Source organism: Schistocerca gregaria, chromosome X (assembly GCF_023897955.1).
Source record: "Schistocerca gregaria isolate iqSchGreg1 chromosome X, iqSchGreg1.2, whole genome shotgun sequence".
In the NCBI taxonomy this organism is placed as follows: Eukaryota; Metazoa; Arthropoda; class Insecta; order Orthoptera; family Acrididae; genus Schistocerca; species Schistocerca gregaria.
This window is the reverse complement of record NC_064931.1, coordinates 525,367,954-525,387,373: the sequence shown is the minus strand read 5'-3', so window position 1 is coordinate 525,387,373 and position 19,420 is coordinate 525,367,954. Positions and strand designations below refer to the sequence as shown.

The 19,420-nt window shown below is 40.1% G+C and overlaps 1 protein-coding gene across 2 annotated transcripts in view; it reads left to right on the top strand.

The window, feature by feature from the left end:
* The window catches only part of LOC126297622 (monocarboxylate transporter 10), a 428,114-nt gene that overhangs the window by 288,054 nt on the left and 120,640 nt on the right, over window positions 1-19,420 (top strand). The window lies entirely within an intron of this gene.

Genomic DNA, 19,420 nt, shown 5'->3' with positions numbered 1-19,420 from the left:
TAGCGCTTCCTAGCTATACATCTGCAGCGTAGTCGAAACAAGCTTGGCAACGTGTGGGCAGGCATTATCGTGCTACAGAATGATGCCATTTATCAGCATTGCTGGGCTTTTGGTCTTAATGGCACGCTCCTATTTTTCCGAAGTGTCCACGTACCGCTTTGCATTAACTATGAGTCCGCAGCTCGTGGTCATGCGGTAGCGTTCTCGCGCCCGGGTTCCCGCGTTCGATTCCCGCCGGGGTCAGGGATTTTTCTCTGCCTCGTGATGACTGGGTTTTGTGTGATGTCCTTAGGTTTAAGTAGTTCTAAGTTCTAGGGGACAGATGACCATAGATGTTTAGTCCCATAGTGCTCAGAGCCATTTTTTGATGGGAGTGAATCCGTATGCTTCCATTGTTGATTACGATGCTTGCTCCCCGGCTCAAAATGACAAAATGATGACATCATGTTTCATCTCCCTCGACCCTACAGCACAGGAAACGATATTCTTCATCGTAATACTGTTCCAGGTGCTCCAGTTTCTGCTCCTCCTTCAGGCAGTGCGGAACCCATTGGGCACAGATTTTCCGGAACTCTCTGTTATGATTACGTGAGCGGTACCGTGACTGATGCCCAATTTGAGCCTTATGTCTTACACTGTGCGCCGGCGGTCATTTCTGACGGCAGCATCCACCGCAGCAATGACTTGATGAGCCTGCCCTGGTCAACTGCTGCCTTTCAATAACACCTCATACTCTCGAAATTGCTTATTCCGTGCAAACACTCGCGCACGGGAGATACACAGCAGACATTCAGGCATGAATTTCACTTTCTGACACTCCTTCTGCAGTCAAAAACAGCACTACACATCGCTGTTCCTTTTTCGCAGCCTCCGTGGTGAAGTGGGACGCACACACGATTCGCTGACCTCACGTCGAGAACGTCTAGAGAAAAATGCCACAGAGGTAAACGCGCGCGCCGTTTCTTCCAAAATCTCAACAGAGGTCACTTCTGTACACATAAATACCTGCGTTACCAGCGTCTGCGCCATGCTCGTGACATAGATTGTCTCGTTTTCATTTGACTGCTCCTTATACGAAATGTAGAATGTGTGAGTAAATTAAGACGTATGACAACATTAACTTAGTAGTTCTAAAATAGTACCCTAGCACCCCGGACCTCCGATATTTCCAAACCGGTCTTCCGTGTGGCAGTCAGACACAAGACACACTGACCACTTAGCTACGGAGACAAACAAAGGTCTCTCACTACAATTTTAATATGAATATAATGAATTTAATATGAATATAATGAAACACTGCCAGCAGAAAGTCGTATACTCCTAGCTCACTCATTTGTTACATAGTTTAATTCTTAATTTCTTTGCGTATTTTTGGTACTTGCATTGTTTAATTCATAAATTTCGGCCGTATTATAGCATTTGAGAGTTGTAGCATCGCGTTTTAGTATCTGAATAGTGTAAAATCGCGTAGTCTCCTTCCGCCGCCAAGCAGTGTGTCGTCAGTGCGCAAGTAGCAGCATTACTGCATTTACTAGGCAGTCTTGTATTTTAATAACCGTTTAAATTTTGTGTCGATTTGTTTGTGCTCTCTGTAGATTAATTCAGACGTTCTTTGCACAACAGTTTTTAGCATGGATAGGGACTGCAACTGCTGTGTTCGGAGGTAGGCTGTGTTGGCATCCCTTCGCTCCCAGCTTCAGGCAGTGTTGGCTTCGGTCACACAGCTTGAGGCTGTTGCCAATGGGCAATACTGTGGGGGTCCGGATGGGGGTTTGTAGGGGATGGCCAGCTCGTCTCACGCATCACCCTATCGGATCACGACTGTGGCTGCCCGGGATACTGCCCACATTGAGGCTGATCCCTTACCTGTGGTAGAGTGGGAGGTCGTCTCGAGGTGTGGCAGGGGGCGAAAGACATTCCGGAGGGCTGAACGGAAGGCTTCTCCAGTTTGTCTAACCAACCCGTTTTTAGCCTCTGTCTCTGGCTGATACTGATCTTCGGCCGGAGATGTCTGCTTGTCCTGTTCCAGAGGTTGCCCTCAGTCTGCAAGATCCGGGCAGTCGCAGAGGGTGGACTGGTAGTTGGGAGCTCCAACGTCAGGCTCGTAATGGGGCCCCTTAGGGATATGGCAGCAAGAGAGGGGAAGAAAACCAATGTGCACTCCGTGTGCATACCGGCGGGAGTCATTCCAGATGGAAAGGGTCCTTCCGGATGCCATGAAGGGTACAGGGTGCACTCATCTGCAGGTGGTCGCTCATGTCGGCACCAATGATGTGTGTCGCTACAGATCGGAGGAAATCCTCTCTGGCTTCCGGCGGCTATCTGATTTGGTGAAAACTGCCAGTCTCGCTAGCGGGATGAAAGCAGAGCTCACCATCTGCAGCATCGTCGACAGGACTGACTGTGGACCTTTGGTACAGAGCCGAGTGGAGGGTCTGAATGAGAGGCTGAGACGGTTCTGCGACCGTGTGGGCTGCAGATTCCTCGACTTTCGCCATAGGGCGGTGGGGTTTCGGGTTCCGCTGGATAGGTCAGGAGTCCACTACACGCAGCAAGCGGCTACACGGGTAGCAGGGGTTGTGAGGCGTGGACTGGGCGGTTTTGTAGGTTAGATGGCCTCGGGCAAGTACAGGAAGGTCAACAGCCTCAAAGGGTGCGGGGCAAAGTCAGGACATGCGGGGACCAAGCAGTAATCGGTATTATAATTGTAAACTGTCGAAGCTGTATTGGTAAAGTACCGGAACTTCAAGCGCAGATAGAAAGCACCGAAGCTGAAATCGTTATAGGTACAGAAAGCTGGCTGAAGCCAGAGATAAATTCAGCAAACATTTTTACAAAGGCACAGACAGTGTTTAGAAAGGATAGATTGCATGTAACCGGTGGTGGCGTGTTTGTCGTTGTTAGTAATAGTTTATCCTGTAGTGAAGTAGAAGTGGATAGTTCCTGTGAAATATTATGGGTGGAGGTTACACTCAACAACCGAACTAGGTTAATAATTGACTCCTTTAACCGACCTCCCGACGCAGCAGCATTAGTGGCAGAACAACTGAGAGAAAATTTGGAATACATTTCACATAAATTTTCTCAGCATATTATAGTCTTAGGTGGAGATTTCAATTTACCAGATATAGACTGGGACACTCAGATGTTTAGGACGGGTGGTAGGGAAAGAGCATCGAGTGACATTATACTGAGTGTACTATCCGAAAACTATCTCGAGCAATTAAACAGAGAACCGACTCGGAGATAACATCTTGGACCTAATGATAACAAACAGACCCGAACTTTTCGACTCTGTAAGTGCAGAACTGGGAATCAGTGGTCATAAGGCCGTTGCAGCATCCCTGAATATGGAAGTTAATAGGAATATAAAAAAGGGAGGAAGGTTTATCTGTTTAGCAAGAGTAATAGAAGGCAGATTTCAGACTACCTAACAGATGAAAACGAAAATTTCTGTTCCGGCACTGACAATGTTGAGTGTTTATGGAAAAAGTTTAAGGCAATTGTAAAATGCGTTTTAGACAGGTACGTGCGAGTAAAACTGTGAGGGACGGGAAAAACCCACTGTGGTTCAACAACAAAGTTAGGAAACTACTGCGGAAGCAAAGAGAGCTTCACTCAAAGTTTAAACGCAACCAAAACCTCTCAGACAAACAGAACCTAAACGATGTCAAAGTTAGCATAAGGAGGGCTATGCGTGAAGATTTCAGTGAATTCGAAAGTAAAATTCTATGTACCGACTTGACAGAAAATTCTAGGAAGTTCTGGTCTTACGTTAAATCAGTAAGTGGCTCGAAACAGCATATCCAGACACTGCGGGATGATGATGGCATTGAAACAGCGGATGACACGCGTAAAGCTGAAATACTAATCACGTTTTTCCAAAGCTGTTTCACAGAGGAAGACCCTACTGCAGTTCCTTCTCTAAATCCTCGCACAAACGAAAAAATGGCTGACATCTAAATAAGTGTCGAAGGAATAGAAAAGCAACTGGAAACACTCAACAGAGGAAAGTCCACTGGACCTGACGGAATACTAATTCGATTCTACACAGAGTACGCGAAAGAACTTGCCCCCCTTCTAACAGCCGTGTACCGCAATTCTGTAGAGGAACGGAAGGTTCCAAATGATTGGAAAAGAGCACAGGTAGTCCCAGTCTTCAAGAAGGGTCGTCGAGCAGATGTGCAAAACTATAGACCTATATCTCTGACGTCGATCTGTTGTAGAATTTTAGAACATGTTTTTTGCTCGAGTATCATGTCGTTTTTGGAAACCCGGAATCTACTCTGTAGGAATCAACATGGATTCCGGAAACAGCGATCGTGTGAGACCCAACTCTCTTCATTTGTTCATGAGACCCAGAAAATATTATATACAAGCTCCCAGGTAGATGCCATTTTCCTTGACTTCCGGAAGGCGTTCGATACAGTTCCGCACTGTCGCCTGATAAACAAAGTAAGAGCCTACGGAATATCAGACCAGCTGTGTAGCTGGATTGAAGAATTTTTAGCAAACAGAACACAGCATGTTGTTATCAATGGAGAGATGTCTACAGACGTTAAAGTAACCTCTGGCGTGCCACAGGGGAGTGTTATGGGACCATTGCTTTTCACAATATATATAAATGACCTAGTAGATAGTGTCGGACGTTCCATGCGGCTTTTCGCGGATGATGCTGTAGTATACAGAGAAGTTGCAGCATTAGAAAATTGTAGCGAAATGCAGGAAGATCTGCAGCGGATAGGCACTTGGTGCAGGGAGTGGCAACTGCCCCTTAACATAGACAAATGTAATGTATTGCGAATACATAGAAAGAAGGACCCTTTATTGTATGATTATATGAAAGCGGAACAAACACTGGTAGCAGTACCTTCTGTAAAATATCTGGGAGTATGCGTGCGGAACGATTTGAAGTGGAATGATCATATAAAATTAATTGTTGGATAGGCGGGTACCAGGTTGAGATTCATTGGGAGAGTCCTTAGAAAATGTAGTCCATCAACAAAGGAGGTGGCTAACAAAACACTCGTTCGACCTATACCTGAGTATTGCTCGTCAGTGTGGGATCCGTACCAGATCGGGTTGACGGAGGAGATAGAGAAGAGCGGCGCGTTTCGTCCCAGGGTTATTTGGTAACCGTGATAGCGTTACGGAGATGTTTAGCAAACTCAAGTGGCAGACTCTGCAAGAGAGGCGCTCTGCATCACGGTGTAGCTTGCTCGCCAGGTTTCGAGAGGGTGCGTTTCTGGATGAGATATCGAATATATTGCTTCCCCCTACTTATACCTCCCGAGGAGATCACGAATGTAAAATTAGAGAGATTCGAGCGCGCACGGAGGCTTTCAGACAGTCGTTCTTCCCGCGAACCATACGCGACCGGAACAGAAAAGGGAGGTAATGACAGTGGCACGTAAAGTGCCCTCCGCCACACACCGTTGGGTGGCTTGCCGAGTATAAATGTAGATGTAGATGTAGAAATTTCTGGGTTTCAGAGTCAAGCAGTTCCCATTACTCTTACATTCCATGGGTTCTTTTTGTTATAAAAAATGACTTATGCAGGGACATTCATTAATGTACTGTAGACCTATGTGTCTTGTTTGGAAATCTTATTGTTGCACAGAAGTCCTTTCGGGGAGAGATGTATATTCCTTCACAGCGTTAATGATTCTCTTTTCTCGTAACAAAAGCTTTTGCCATGTGTGGCATGCCTTTAATTACACATTTTTCAAATTTGTCTTTATGAATTCCATAATTCTCTTACTCCATTACATATTCATAGTCGATTGTTGTTTCCTGTAGAGCGAAAATTGTTAAGTTCTGTTCACAAGTTTAGTGAACAATTTCAATATTCTTACTTGTAGAATGGCGTTTATGTTTAATGTTCCAAAGATACATTTATGTTTCGGTCGTATTTTATAATTCCCATTTCCAGAAAGCTGTGACTCTTTCTTATCCCTGCAAGCTGATTTGAGCTGTCCAGAATCCAATGACTCAGCTGCATTGCTTGGTGCGAAGACAAATTTCCTTTTCCTTTTAATACCTAGAATAGCTTATTCTGTATTTTTTCCTACCATACATGTTTACTGAAAGTATCTGGGAAATGCATTTCTGCATTCCAGAAGTTAAGACAAAAATTTTAAGTATCAGAATACGTTAGAAGTGCCACTCCTAACACACAGGCCAGATGCTGACCAGAAAGCTGCCTGATGTGGAAACAGATTCATTTATTTAGCAGTATAATGTTTCATAACATTGAGTTATTCTGTTGTATTAGACTTGTATGAAACATGCATAACTGACTTTTGTATACATCAAAGACAAGGGCATACCCAGTGACGGAAAGATGGGGACTGCAGCCTTCCACACAATGGAAAAAGAGCTATGATCTTCACTAGCCAAACTCACATTCTGCTCTACCCCACAGAAAGACATATAAATTCACTATCAGTCTGAAGAATGTCAGATCATGTAAAAGGTATTGCAACTCCACCCAGAGCCATTTGCCAGGTTATTTAAAAACTATTTTGCCATTTGTGTTTTTCTCATTTGCAGATGAAAATGCCTAGTGGTTTTAGTCTTTTATACTTCTATTAGTTTTCAACCTTCAGTAAATAATGTTTTTTTTTGCTTTACCAGCCATTACAAAAAAAATGTGAATATCATAAATATTTGCTTGTAAGTGGTCATTATCAGCCTGACAGTAGTATGAAATGTACAAATCTCATAGCAACTACATTCTTGCAGAGAAGAACATTTAGGAAGTATGTACCTATTATGAAGGGGTAGCATTAGTAGGCTAGATGATTAATAAATTCAGTTTTCAGTCTTTTAGTTTTATTTTATAGGAAATATTGCTTCATTTTCTCCACCTATCTTTCTATCACAAAACTAGTTTGAGCTGCCATCACTTATCCCTATCGCTTCAGGTTGTGTACACTTTTGATCACAGAGACTCCTATTTGTTAGCCTTGTTCATGTAATATAATGTAATACTATAGCTTTTCTTGGAGAATGTTCTGCTCTCCTATGCTTCTGTATCATTTCAATGAAGGAAGCTGGTGTTTTCAGTTTTGGTAAAATTATGATAAAAAAAATTTCCATCACTAATTCCAGAAAATGTTCCGAGACAGTATTTCTTTTGTTAGCTCGCATGTGATAAAACTAAAGAAATTATGCCTAATGCATGTCATTGTTTAAATCTACATCAAAACAAGAAATAATGTTGATGGCTTTATAAGGTACAACAAGAAATCAGTTTGCTTCACATGGAAATAAGCTGTCAGGCAGGTTTTTTGTCACTGGCACAATTTGGAGTCTGGTTGTGTTATTGCTAAACGAAAAAAATCTCACCCTTCCTGATGGAGTAAATATAATTCTCTGTGCTACAAATGGTAGTGTACTAGAGATGTACCAGCAGAAGGAATCATAAATCGAATTTTTACAAAAACTGTTGACTGGTTTTCTATGAATGGTCACTACTAAATATAAAAAACTGTTACTTTCTTTCTTTACAGTGGAAAATATATAATGATCAGTGTTGTTTTTCTGGGGAACGCTGGGGGATGTGTACCTCTAAACTTTTTTTATAGACAAAGTATTTTTTTACAATGTTGAGAGCTTAGAAGAGTGCCAAAGATTTATTTCACAGACGTAATTTTTTTATTTCATTTTCTCGTGTTGGTAATTGCAATACGAACGGCCCTAGTGCAGTTTTTGGTGGAAAAATCGATGTAATTGACTGTTTCAAGCATTTTGAAGCTGCAGCAACTGTTCTTGACAACTGAATCACTGGCAGCTAGTTCAACAATCATGTAGTGCCTTCGCCCACTAATAGTGGGCAATAGTAGTGCTAAACGGATATGCGTACGCTCAAATCACATGCTTCATTTGAGGTGATGTAAACTTAAGTGTTGGATACCACTTTCTCTTGTATGTTTGTGTGTTTCTCAGTATTGCCTGCTTCATTTGAGCTGTGAAGTCAACTGAAGAGTCTGATACAATTTTTTCTGTAGTTCACATGTTGATGACGTCGTGGCTAAAAGCAGACGGGTGGTACCCCATGCTTCAGCACTGATAATGATTGATAACAGTAGAGCAAGATGGAAAGAAATACCTATACTGAACGTTTAGAATTCCTGAGTGTGTATATTAATAAGAATCTGTACATATTACAGGTCATCTCAAACCCTTACATTCGAAATTTATTCTTCATTCGATTGCTGATTTTAGTGAGAAGAGCATTAGAAAGTTTGCTGGCTTTGATCTTTACAAGTGTTAATATCACATGGAATAATACTCTGGAACATTTTTACACTTGAATATAAAGTATTAACTGCAAAAAACTGTGTAATGAGGATTTTATGTGACATACCACCTTAAGCCTCATGTATGAAGCTGTTTAAGAAATTATGCTTTCTGCCACCAGCTGCACAATTCATATACTGTCTTGTTAGATTTGTTTTCAAGACGCAATCATGATTAAATCATAATAGTGGTGTCCATAAGTAAATTCCTAATAATGAAAATGACTTATACTCTTCTCAACTTCACCTCACTCTTATTAAAAAAAAACTGTACTGTCTTGTCTTAGGAACTGAAGATACTGATAGATAGTGAAAACACTTTTTAAAACGAATTAAATTCAGTTTTGATTGCCAAATCCTTGTACCTTAGAGATGAATCTGTGAATGCTCACAATAACTCAATCAACATTTAAATAAAGATTAACATGAAAACAAATCAATGAGATATAAACTTCCTATTATGGAGCACTAGCCTCTACTCTTACAATGTGTGACACTGGCATCTTTTATATGATTTATTTTGCTGATGCGCTATACATTCCTACAAATATGTCTTCCAGTCACCTTCTGTCCTACTGATTTCCAGTTTTCACTCTACACTGAAGTGCCGAAGATATTGGTATAGGCTTGCGTATTCAAATACAGAGATATGTAAACAGGCAGAATGCAGCACTGAGGTTGCCAGCACCTATATAAGACAACAAGTGTTTGGTGCAGTTGTTACGTCAGTTACTGCTGCTACAATGCCAGGTAATCAAGATTTAAGTGAGATTGAACATGATGTTATAGTGAGCACATGAGTGATGGGACACAGCGTCTCCAAGATAATGATGAAGTGAGTATTTTCCCATATGACCATTTCACGAGTGACCATGAATATCAGGAATCCAGTAAAATGTCAACTCTCTGACATCACTGCAGCCAGAAAAGGTCCTCCACAAATGGGACCAATGACAACTGAAGAGAGTTGTTCAACATGACAGAAGTGCACCCCTTCCGCAAATTGCTGCAGATTTCAATGCTGGGCCACCAACAAGTGTGAGCATGTGAACCATTCAAGGAAATATCATCGATTTGGGCTTTCAGAGCCGAAGACCCACTCATGTACCCTTGATGACATGAACACCACCATTGGACTGTTGATGACTGGAAACATGTTGCCTTGTTGGACGAGTCTCATTTCAAATTGTATTGAGCAGATGGATGTCTACAGGTATGGAGACAACCTCATGAATCCATGGACCCTGCATGTCAGCAAGAGACTTTTCAAGCTGGAGGAGGCCTTGTAATCATGTGGGGCATATGCAGTTGGAGTAATATGGGACCCCAGATACATTTAAATATGACTCTGGTAGGTGACACATATGTAAGCATCCTGTCTGATCACCTGCATCCATTCATGTCCATTATACATTCTGATGGACTTGGGCAATTCCAGCAGGACACTGTGGCACACCATAGATCCAGAATTACTACAGAGTGGCACCAGGAACACTTTTGTGACTTAACACTTCTGCTGGCCACCAAAATTCCCAGACATAAACATTACTGAGCATATCTAGGTGCCTTGCAACATGCTGTTCAGAAGGGATCTACACCCACTCGTACTATTATAGATTTATGGAAAGCCCTGCAGGAATCATGGTGTCATTTAGCTCCAGTACTATTTCAGACACTAGTCAAGTCCATACCATGTCATGTTGCGGCATTTCTGCTTGCTTATGGGGTCCTACACAATATTAGGCAGGTGTACCAGTTTCTTTGGCACTTCAATGTATGTTATATGTTGGAATCAGACACTATTGGGCTCTGTGCATTATTTATATGGGCTACCTTGCATAAACCCACATTTAAAGAGGCTTCCCATTCTATACTCTAAATGGAATTATTTTCTTACTCATGCTGTATGTTTATTGGGAATGTTAGTGATTTTGTTAGGTCCTCAGCTTCCTTGTGGAAAATTATTTAATACAAAGAAAACATTGTGAAAACATTTATCCTATCTGAGTCATGCTTCTGAAATTTATTTATATTGTACAATACTGCAGTCCTTGTGTTATCCTAAATTACAATGCAGTCAATGTTCCTTCAGACATGTAGGCATGTCTGAAGAAAAAGGCACTGTGGCAACTACAGCCATTATGAAATACATGAAATGTATTCATAGTTGCAAATATGGACAACCATCAGCTGTATAATGGAATGATGACAATGAAAATTGGTGCTGAATCAGGACTTGAACACAGATTTCTTGCTTATTGTGAGTGGTTGCCATATCATTAGGCTATCTGAGTATGTCCCATGGCCAAACACTAACATCCCTATGTCATCAATCATGTGCACAACCTGCATTCATACATTCATTCTGTGTATTTCCATACAGAAAAGACATTTTAATTGAAAGTTGCTTGCTCACTGTACAGACTTAAACATAATGAATCTACAAGTGCTTACTGTAGACACATAGTTGATAGCATATGGAAGTTTGGATCTGGCCATGAGTTGTGCTCAGACAGCCTAATGGTAAGGCAGCTGATTGCGATAAGTAGAAACTCGAGGATTGAGTCCTAGTCCAACACAAGTTTTCATTTTTGACAATCCGTTGTTCATATTTGCAACTGCCCCTACATTTCATGTATTTACATTATCTTTCCTGGAGAGAGAGAGAGAGAGAGAGAGAGAGAGAGAGAGAGAGAGAATGTGTTTCTTTGTGTGTGTGTGTGTGTGTGTGTGTGTGTGTGTGTGTGAATTTAGTGTATGCCTACCCTGCATTAATTGTACATAGTTACTAGATATACCATAACACTAATTAGTCATTAAATATTAAGACATTTAGTGTGTCCATACTGTGAATAGTACTTGTCCCTACCACATGCTGCAGTGTCTCCTTGTGTAACTTAGTTAATTAAATACAAAACAATTCATTTAAATGATTTCATTCTATTCCACAATTAGCATGTGAGATCTGTTGAATATTCTTCATGTGACTGTAGTACATGGTTACATGGCTGTTGTGTAACACCTAACTTGTAATTCTCACATACTGTGTTCACAAGTAATCCTTGAAATACTGTATTTATTTTTCATAAGTATTTGACATTCTATAGTTCCTTTACTTATACAGATACATATTAAACTAATGTGTCTATAGGACTACCCTTCAGTTATCTTTAAAATGATATTCTCATATAAAAATACCTGGCATCACACACTTCATTGTAGAGTGAAAATTCATTCTTGAAATTTTCATATCATTTGCAGCAGCTGTGGGTATGTGTGATAACTTAGCTTCTGTCCAGTTTCTAGTGGATTCTAGGCTCTGTAATTGTCTTGTTTCTAGTCATCACTGGCTACAGGAAATAGGTCTGCTGTATGTAATTAGATGCACGCAAAACAGTCAAAACGTTTAAAGATCTGGAAATACTATAAGCCATACTGCGAAATAATAAGAAAAGCTGTAAAAGATCAAGAACTATGCATACATAGTCTGAAATTGGCAGCTCAGGTGGTAAAATAAAATCACTATGAACAATTGTTAAAAGAGAATGTAGAAGAAGCCAAAGACGAGAGCACAATTTATGTTTAAGAGATTGGGAATATTATGAAAGAAAATTCATGTATAGCATGTATTTTATTAATAATTAATTGTAATAGCATAGGAGGGAATTTGATTCAATTAGTTCAGATACTATTTGAGTGTTTGTAGCCCACTTCAAGTAATCATGGTAGCCGACGCCAATTTCAGAGATGCACTACCAGGTTCATAAAAGATTGGTAAGGTTTATACAAAAGGGCAACAGTGGTGCTTGTAGAACTTAAATGAGGACCTTTGGAAGAAAGATGACATTTTTTCTCATGAAAGCCAGTAAAACAGTTAGCAAGGAAGACTGTATAACAATATTTCTCACAAAAATCAACAGAATGAAATAAGAGAGTTTACGGTACATACAGAGGCTTATATACAGCCATTTTGACTTTGCTTAATATCTGAATGGAATAGGAAAAAAATTGTCAATACTGATATGAAGTACCATCCACCATGTACTGTGAAGTGGATTCTTGTGTATAGTTGTCCATTTGCACAGATTCTATCTCACATGTGTAAAAATGGGATATTTGAGTAGTCACAGCTTGAATTTCAAAAGGAATGTTCTAAATGACAGCCATTTGTACATTTACTAAACACATTATTAATTGAATTGGCACATGTCTTTCATGGTGTTAGCATCACATATATTGAAGCTGACGCCATCATTTTCATATAATATAAATTTATGAAGAGTTTAACAGTTCAGATGTTCTTGGTGCATGTTGTTGTTGTTGTTGTTGTCTTCAGTCCTGAGACTGGTTTGATGCAGCTCTCCATGCTACTCTATCCTGTGCAAGCTGCTTCATCTCCCAGTACCTACTGCAACCTACATCCTTCTGAATCTGCTTGGTGTACTCATCTCTCGGTCTCCCTCTACGATTTTTACCCTCCACGCTGCCCTCCAATGCTAAATTTGTGATCCCTTGATGCCTCAAAACATGTCCTACCAACCGATCCCTTCTTCTAGTCAAGTTGTGCCACAAACTTCTCTTCTCCCCAATCCTATTCAATACCTCCTCATTAGTTACGTGATCTATCCACCTTATCTTCAGTATTCTTCTGTAGCACCACATTTCGAAAGCTTCTATTCTCTTCTTGTCCAAACTAGTTATCGTCCATGTTTCACTTCCATACATGGCTACACTCCAAACAAATACTTTCAGAAAGGACTTCCTGATACATAAATCTATATTCGATGTTAACAAATTTCTCTTCTTCAGAAACGCTTTCCTTGCCATTGCCAGTCTACATTTTATATCCTCTCTACTTCGACCATCATCAGTTATTTTACTTCCTAAATAGCAAAACTCCTTTACTACTTTAAGTGCCTCATTTCCTAATCTAATTCCCTCAGCATCACCCGATTTAATTTGACTACATTCCATTATCCTCGTTTTGCTTTTGTTAATGTTCATCTTATATCCTCCTTTCAAGACACTGTCCATTCCGTTCAACTGCTCTTCCAAGTCCTTTGCCGTCTCTGACAGAATTACAATGTCATCGGCGAACCTCAAAGTTTTTACTTCGTCTCCATGAATTTTAATACCTACTCCAAATTTTTCTTTTGTTTCCTTTACTGCTTGCTCAATATACAGATTGAATAACATCGGGGAGAGGCTACAACCCTGTCTCACTCCTTTCCCAACCACTGCTTCCCTTTCATGCCCCTTGACTCTTATTACTGCCATCTGGTTTCTGTACAAATTATAAATAGCCTTTCGCTCCCTGTATTTTACCCCTGCCACCTTTAGAATTTGAAAAAGAGTATTCCAGTCAACATTGTCAAAAGCTTTCTCTAAGTCTACAAATGCTAGAAACGTAGGTTTGCCTTTTCTTAATCTTTCTTCTAAGATAAGTCGTAAGGTCAGTATTGCCTCACGTGTTCCAACATTTCTACGGAATCCAAACTGATCTTCCCCGAGGTCTGCATCTATCAGTTTTTCCATTCGTCTGTAAAGAATTCGCGTTAGTATTTTGCAGCCGTGGCTTATTAAACTGATAGTTCGGTAATTTTCACATCTGTCAGCACCTGCTTTCTTTGGGATTGGAATTATTATATTCTTCTTGAAGTCTGAGGGTATTTCGCCTGTCTCATACATCTTGCTCACCAGCTGGTAGAGTTTTGTCATTACTGGCTCTCCCAAGGCCGTCAGTAGTTCTAATGGAATGTTGTCTACTCCGGGGGCCTTGTTTCGACTCAGGTCTTTCAGTGCTCTGTCAAACTCTTCACGCAGTATCGTATCTCCCATTTCGTCTTCATCTACATCCTCTTCTATTTCCATAATATTGTCCTCAAGTACATCGCTCTTGTATAAACCTTCTATATACTCCTTCCACCTTTTTGCCTTCCCTTCTTTGCTTAGAACTGGGCTGCCATCTGAGCTCTTGATATTCATACACGTGGTTCTCTTCTCTCCAAAGGTCTCTTTAATTTTCCTGTAGGCAATATCTATCTTACCCCTAGTGAGATAAGCTTCTACATCCTTACATTTGTCCTCTAGCCATCCCTGTTTAGCCATTTTGCACTTCCTGTCGATCTCATTTTTGAGACGTTTGTATTCCTTTTTGCCTGCTTCATTTACTGCATTTTTATATTTTCTCCTTTCATCAATTAAATTCAATATTTCTTCTGTTACCCAAGGATTTCTAGCAGCCTTCGTCTTTGTACCTACTTTATCCTCTGCTGCCTTCACTACTACATCCCTCAGAGCTACCCATTCTTCTTCTACTGTATTTCTTTCCCCTATTCCTGTCAATTGTTCCCTTATGCTCTCTCTGAAACTCTGTACAACCTCTGGTTCTTTCAGTTTATCCAGGTCCCATCTCCTCAATTTCCCACATTTTTGCAGTTTCTTCAGTTTTAATCTACAGGTCATAACCAATAGATTGTGGTCAGAGTCCACATCTGCCCCTGGAAATGTCTTACAACTTAAAACCTGGTTCCTAAATCTCTGTCTTACCATTATATAATCTATCTGATACCTTTTAGTATCTCCAGGGTTCTTCCACGTATACAACCTTCTTTCGTGATTCTTAAACCAAGTGTTAGCTATGATTAAGTTGTGCTCTGTGCAAAATTCTACTAGGCGGCTTCCTCTTTCATTTCTTAGCCCCAATCCATATTCACCTACTATGTTTCCTTCTCTCCCTTTTCCTACACTCGAATTCCAGTCACCCATTACTATTAAATTTTCGTCTCCCTTCACTATCTGAATAATTTCTTTTATTTCATCGTACATTTCTTCAATTTCTTCATCATCTGCAGAGCTAGTTGGCATATAAACTTGTACTACTGTAGTAGGTGTGGGCTTTGTATCTATCTTGGCCACAATAATGCGTTCACTATGCTGTTTGTAGTAGCTTACCCGCATTCCTATTTTCCTATTCATTATTAAACCTACTCCTGCATTACCCCTATTTGATTTTGTGTTTATAACCCTGTAGTCACCTGACCAGAAGTCTTGTTCCTCCTGCCACCGAACTTCACTAATTCCCACTATATCTAACTTTAACCTATCCATTTCCCTTTTTAAATTTTCTAACCTACCTGCCCGATTAAGGGATCTGACATTCCACGCTCCGATCCGTAGAACGCCAGTTTTCTTTCTCCTGATAACGACATCCTCCTGAGTAGTTCCCGCCCAGAGATCCGAATGGGGGACTATTTTACCTCCGGAATATTTTACCCAAGAGGATGCCATCATCATTTAATCATACAGTAAAGCTGCATGTCCTCGGGAAAAATTACGGCTGTAGTTTCCCCTTGCTTTCAGCCGTTCGCAGTACCAGCACAGCAAAGCCGTTTTGGTTAATGTTGCAAGGCCAGATCAGTCAATCATCCAGACTGTTGCCCCTGCAACTACTGAAAAGGCTGCTGCCCCTCTTCAGGAACCACACGTTTGTCTGGCCTCTCAACAGATACCCCTCCGTTGTGGTTGCACCTACGGTACGGCCATCTGTATCGCTGAGGCACGCAAGCCTCCCCACCAACGGCAAGGTCCATGGTTCATGGGGGGAGGTCTTGGTGCATATTTATTAGAATTAAGTGAGGCACATAAATATGTGAGGTCTTCATTTCGGAAAATGATAAAATGAAGGCAAAAATGCCAACAGAACGCCGACTGATGCAAAAAAACAAACACTAGTATAAAATTAAATTAAAAATGGAGTATGTACTAAATTCATAGAATGAGTACCAATGGTGGTTTCATATTTATTGCAATGAAAAACTCTGTGATGTCTAAAGAGGCCAGAGTCAGTGTGAGAGGTGATATAGACGATGGTAAGAATCAGATGTGAGTAAAAAATATTAATCATAGAGTTTCATCATCTTCCCACATCAAGTATTGAAGTGATGGAAAACTTCAGGTAAAGCTTAACAAATGAAGTGCAGAAATTTAGTGATTGTACCATTCTGATAGGGAGATATTTCACTGTACCAGTTAGAGACAGGAGACAGAGACAAGAGTTCTTGTGTTGTGGTGCTTTTTTCAATATGGCACAAAGTTCCCTCCACCACACACTAGACATGAAAGTGAGTTAGCAATGCATTGCCATCCAGTTGTGAGCTATGTTGGAAGTTTCAAATCTCTAGCTCACTGGGAAATATCAGTGGTAAGCAAAGTGCCCTCTGCCATACGCCAGACAAGAAAGCAATTTAATATTGCATTATCATCCAGTTCTGAGCTATGTTTGGAATTTCAGGTCTCTAGCTTACCATGCAGTGAGTTTAAAATCGATTGCAAAATTTATACTGATCAGACAGGCAGACAATAATGCAGTATACATCTCCTCTTGCCCCCTATCTCTGCTCAGCTGTATCTCTCCATCCTCTTGCATATCACCTGGAATGTATTTTAAGACTACCTGCACAACATACTGGTATTACATAACCCCCCCCCCCCCCCCCCCCCCGTTACTTAATAGACTTACAACAAACTGAGTTAATATTGCTTTGTCATACAGTTCTGAGCTATGTTTAAAATTTCAAGTCTATAGATAATTGAGAAGTTAGTTTTAAATCTTTTGCAAAATTTGTCCTGAGCAGACAGACAGACAAACAAGAAAGCAACTTAATAAAAAACATGGTAAAAATATCTGAAGATGCTGATGAAATAAAATCAACTGTACTCGATCACTAGCAGTTGAATTCAGTATAGAGTCTGCATAAGAACCAGCCTCATTTCTTGAGTGGTGTGCACACAGAAAGCAGCTGTTAGGAGATGAGCTATATGTAACAATTTGTGGGTGAGAGGTCTGTATGCAGGAAGATCACATCATTAGGAATTTGTTGTGAAATTCATAAAGACTTGAAAATGATAGGCACATGATGTAATGTCTGGCAGTCACTTTGGATCAAAATAATTGTAATGTAATGCATGTAAATAAATGAGGTTACAAAACTGTTTTGGCTATAACATCAGAATAGCTCACTTGAATATTTCACAACCATGGTGTACTTTAGAGTATCTTTCTGGAGTAATATAAGGTGACACAATCAGATAAGTGTTGGAGAAGTCAGATGCCAGATTATGATTCATTAAAATAATACAGATTAAGTGTAATTCACCTACAAAGAAGGTCACTTAAAACACACATTTTAACTATTCTTTAGTACTATTTATTGGTCTGTATTGCTTACCAAAGAAGAACTTCACATTTTGTAATAGATTTTTTAGTCATTGCAGGAGCATTACAGAAATGCTCGACAAACTCCATTGGCAAATAATAATATGAAGGTGCCATATAGCACAGATGTCCAATCTCTTAAAATTCTGAGAGCCCATTTTCCAATATGAGTGCAGAAAATATTACTTCCCCCAGCTCATATCTTGAATAATGACAACAAAAGTAAAATTAGATATAGTTGTGAAAATACAGAGAAGCACTAACAGTTTACTCCTCTGCAGGGTAAAAATGGATCAAGAAAAGATGGAGGCAGTGTGTCTGGTACATTGTATATCCTCACACACAAATACTGTGGTGGCTTAAGTGTAAAGATATAGATGTAAATCACATTCTGCATGTCCTGGGCCATGCTAGTAGGTATCACAAGGCTGCATTATTCACATTGCTTTTTGTACAATGTGTGTGGATAGGTTACAGCTGGAAACCTCTGAGAGGCTCCAGCATTTGCTACATTTGATTGGAAACCTGCTTTCAAACCTTCTAACTGTATGCATCAATGTCTTCTGTGTAACTTGTGAATACGTGTTTATGCTGGATGATTTCTACAGCCAGTGTTAGTAATGTCTCTTTGGAGAAGGGCACATACGTCTACATCTACATACATATATACTCCACAGGACATTGTTTGGTTTAAGGTGGAGGGTACTATGTACCACCACTGACCAATTCCTTTCCTATTCCACTTGCAAATCGAGCAGGGTAAAAACAAGTGTTTATACACCTCTGTGTTGTTGTTGACGTCTTCAGTCTGAAGGCTGGTTTGATGCAGCTCTCTGTGCTACTCTATCCTGTGCGAGCCTCTTCTTCTCTGAATAACTGTTGCAACCTACATCCTTCTGAATATGCTTACTGTAAACTGATTCACTCTTCTAGTTGGGTTGTACCACAAATTTCTTTTCTCCTCAGTTTCTATTCATTGCCTCCTCATTTGTTATATGATCTCCCTACCTAATCTTCAGCATTTTTCTGTAGCACCACATTTCAAAAGCTTCTGTTATTTTACTGTCTAAACTGTTTATTGTTCATGTTTCACTAGCATATATGGCTACATTCCATACAATACTTTAAAGAAGACTTCCTAACACTTGAATCTAAATTCGATGTTAATAAATTTCTCTTTTTCAGAAATGTTTTTCTTGCCATAGCCAGTCGACATTTTATATCATCTTTGCTTTGACCAGCATCAGTCATTTTGCTGTCATAATAACAAAACTCATCTACTACTTTAAATGTCTCATTTCTTAATCCAATTCCCTCAGCATCACCTGATTTGATTTTATTACACTCCATTATCTTGGTTTTGCTTTTATTGATCTCCATCTGATATCCTCCTTTAAAGACACTGTACATTCCATTCAACTCTTGTTCCAAGTCCTTTTATGTCTCTGACAATATTACAGTGTCATCGGCAAACCTCAAAGTTTTTGTTGTTTCACCATGACCTTCAATTCCTACTCCCAATGATCTTTGGTTTCCTTTACCATTTGTTCAACGTACAGATTGAATAACATTGGGGATAGGATGCAAACTTGTCTCACTCCCTTCTGAACCACTGCTTCCCCTTCATGCGCCTTGACTTCTATAACTGCCATCAGGTTTCTGTACAAGTTGTAAATAACCTTTTTCTCCCTGTATTTTACACCTGCTACCTTCAGATTTTAAAAAGAGTACTCCAGTCAACATCATCAAATCTTTCTCTAAGACTACATATGATTTAAATTCATGTTTGGCTTTTTTAAACATATCTTATAAGATAAGTAATGTGGTTAGCATTGCCTCACATCTTCCTACATTTCTCTGGACTCCAAACTGATCTTCCCTGAGATTAGCTTCTACCAAT